The following is a 3443-nucleotide window of genomic DNA, read 5'->3' as shown; positions in this document are numbered from 1 at the left end:
TTCTAAGTTTTAGGGTAAATCCTTTGATATAACTTTCAAATGATCAATTTTGTAGGCAACACTTAAGGTTAATTCGTCGTGAAGCTCAAAGTGCCCCTGACTTATATATAAGACATCAATGCAAATTTCTCGATTAATTCAGATCTCAGGTATACATAGTCATTTTGTAGGCAACAGTTGAGAGATGATCCATTTTTCATAGTCATTTTTTATGTATAATTAATTATTAGGTTTTACAACAGTGCGAGAGAGAAGATATCTTCGATGATTTCTTTTCACTTGCAATGGGACCTTCGTCTGAGATGCGCTCTTACAATGGGTGCATTGTTAATGGGGTACGATTTCACACTGTAGAGCATGATAATTGTCGAACTACACAAAATAGTGGGGTCCTAGTGACCGGGGAGATCAGTGGGAACGGAAGTGTGGATAACAATTTCTATGGTGTTGTAGATGAAGTATTATATTTCCAATATGCGAACAGAAGACGTGTTTTTTTGTTGAAGTTAGATGGTTTGACATAATAACAAAAGTAATAGGACACATGTGGATTTAAGACATAAATCGATCAATACATCACACTTTTGGTATGTCGATGAGCCTTTCATCTTTGCTATCCAAGCACAACAAGTTTTTTACATTGATGACATTAAATATGGTAGCAATTAGAAAGTTGTTCAAGTAGTCCAAAATAAGCGAATATGGGATGTACAAGAAGTGGATGATGTTGAAAATGCACAACTAGATTTACTAGAAATTGTTGGTGGAGTCTAAGTGGATGAAACCATTGAGGAGGTTACTTTATGTAGAGTTGATGTTGATCCTATAGTTGTGGAAAGACCAATTATTGGACATGGCGATGATGACTTCATAAACGATGATGATGAAGAACAATTATCTCCCAATAACAGTTCAAGTGCTGATGAATAATTTGAATAGATTACGATGATGAGTAATGATGTATCTACTCAATTCTCTTTTTCTCTGTTTGCACGTATTTCATATTGATTTAATATTGTTTTGTCTTTTTGTGTTTATATAGATACGATATCAACCCGTAATAGGCAACAGAAGCCTGATGAAGAATTCCAGGAGATATATCTAGGCAACACGGGATCTTTTGTGGGTGACACTTCAGGTTGGTATATTTTGAAATATATTCTATTAACTAAAATACATCATAAACTGTTTTAAATTTTTTATTGCTCACATAGTAGCTCAACATCTACTCAGAGGAAACGTGAGCATTCACGGAACATCGAGTTGAAAAAATACGTCCAAAAACATGGCAGAATTACAATCATGATAAATGAGAGAGAGACGAAGCCGATTTTTCAACATTCGATACGATTTAGTAATATGATTGGTGTCACCGTGAGATCTGCATTTCCAGTACGATGTCGTACTTTTGCTGAGGTTCCAAATGAGTTTATAGAATTGGCTAAGAGTCAATTGTTGGTAAGTAATTATAAGTTTATTCTTTTAGAGTCAATTGTAAACTAAGAGTCATGAACATCATATATGCTAATTCTTCCTTCATTTTTTTGTAGCCTCATTTCGAAGTTGATTTGTCCAGTCAACAACTTAATCATTTTATAGAACATCAAATGCAAAACTCCTTCAAAGAATTTAGAGTAGATTTGCACAGACATTACAGGAAATGTGGAGATCCTCAACAAGCACGTGCCAACTTGCCTAACTGGCCTAAAAATAGGCCAAAAGATTGATATGTTTTGTGTGACCACTTCGAGAGTGAAGCATTTTAGGTTAAAATAATTTAGGGCGTGTATCATTTACTGCATTTACTAGTATAGAATATTTGTTATTTATTTTTTTTGTTGAAATGTAGGAAATGTCGGAGACGAATAGGAAGAATAGAGAGAAATTACCGTTCGACCACGTAGGCGGATCGAAGTCATTCCTGCAAATTCAGGCAGAGTTGCAGGCAAAGAAAGGTTGAGAAATAGGACGTGTTTACCTATTTAGGGAAACACACTCTAAAGGTGGCAAGTTCGTGAACGAGGTAGCTGAAAATGCACATGTAATATTTTTGTTTTACTATCGTGTTGTTTTTCATTTCTAACTTTAGTCACTTATACTTACACATTTAGTTAATATGTCTAGAATCAAATGTTAGAATTACAATCCAACCCCACTCTAGAATGTTCTCAACCATTAACAGGGGATGAAATCTGTGAGACGGTTTTGGGTAGACGACTCGGATATTCAAAAGGCCTAGGTTGGGGCCCTAAACCTAAGTCAAGAAGGGGTAGCAGCTCATTGAGTTCGTCATCTACTCAAGGAATGGAGAGGGGAATGGAACAATTGAGAGCCATTCGAACAGCCTCTGTCGAGGATTAAGGAACTTGAAGACATTCAGAAACAAATGAAAGAGGATCATGCAAGACAAATGGAAGAAATGAAAAAAATGATTGAAGACATGATACGATCACAGAGAGGAGGCCCATCGAATTAGGTATGATTACTACATTATTTAGTTGTCTAATATGTTGTTATCCTACATTTATGGTAGCAAAGTAGTTATGTCTTAAGTAGCTTTATGATAAAGAATTGTTGGCTATCCTACAGTTATGATAGCCAAACAACTGGATTTTGATGTGCTTTTTGTCGTTTTATCATTTTTGTATATTTTTTGATGTTCGGGAGGCTTCATGTTTGTCGTGGGGGGTAAGTAGAGTTTGATTATACTCGTTTTGTCATTGAACTTGGAGTTCTTGTGTGTTTATGAGTGTTTATGAAGTTCTAATGTGTTATGGGGGTGGGTTGAGATTGGTTTAAACCATTTTGGAGGGGAAGTTTGAGTTTTATATGTGTTCGTTCTTGTTTATGAAATTTGTGTGTTTTTGTGTGTTTTTTTATGTTCGAGAGGTTTCATGTTTGTCGTGGGGGGTGGGTAGAGTTTGATTCTACTCGTTTTATCGTTGAACTTGGAATTCTTGTGTGTTTATGAATGTTTATGAAGTTCTAATGTGTTATGGGGGGTGGGTTGAGATTGGTTTAAACCATTTTGGGGAGAAAGTTTGAGTTTTATGTGTGTTCATTCTTGTTTATGAAATTTATGAAGTTTGGTTGGGCGATTATGAAGTTTTAATGTGTTCTTGTTTATTTATGAAGTTTGATTGGACGATTATAACATTTGTGGATGTTTTGTTTATGAAGTTTGAACGTGTTGTGGATGTTTAAAGATGATGATATTTGAATGTTTTTGTTTTATTGTAGAATGCTATTCGGAGATGAGGTTGGATGATTGTTCAAGATTCTGTGTTCCAGACGCTGTTTTCATTTTATTTGTTCTACGTATTTGTGAAAACAAATTTCTTTTATTTAGTGTCAACTTTGTTTTATTGTAGAATATTGTAATTATTTATTTATTTATTATAGTATGAACTTCGTTTTCGTTGTTTTATTTATTATGTGAATCT

General features: G+C 34.6%; 1 pseudogene across 1 annotated transcript; it reads left to right on the top strand.

Moving 5' to 3' along the window:
* Positions 1-1843: 1843 nt before the first annotated feature.
* Positions 1844-3390, top strand: LOC150034307 (uncharacterized; annotated as a pseudogene). Its single transcript, XR_016531260.1, has 3 exons — positions 1844-2041; positions 2125-2476; positions 3241-3390. The product of XR_016531260.1 is annotated as an uncharacterized LOC150034307 (transcript).
* The last annotated feature ends 53 nt before the right edge of the window (positions 3391-3443 follow it).

Source organism: Benincasa hispida, chromosome 8 (assembly GCF_027475165.1).
Source record: "Benincasa hispida cultivar pf3 chromosome 8, pf3_genome.v1.1, whole genome shotgun sequence".
In the NCBI taxonomy this organism is placed as follows: Eukaryota; Viridiplantae; Streptophyta; class Magnoliopsida; order Cucurbitales; family Cucurbitaceae; genus Benincasa; species Benincasa hispida.
Note: the sequence above shows the minus strand (reverse complement) of the source record. Positions and strands in the feature narration are given on the sequence as shown.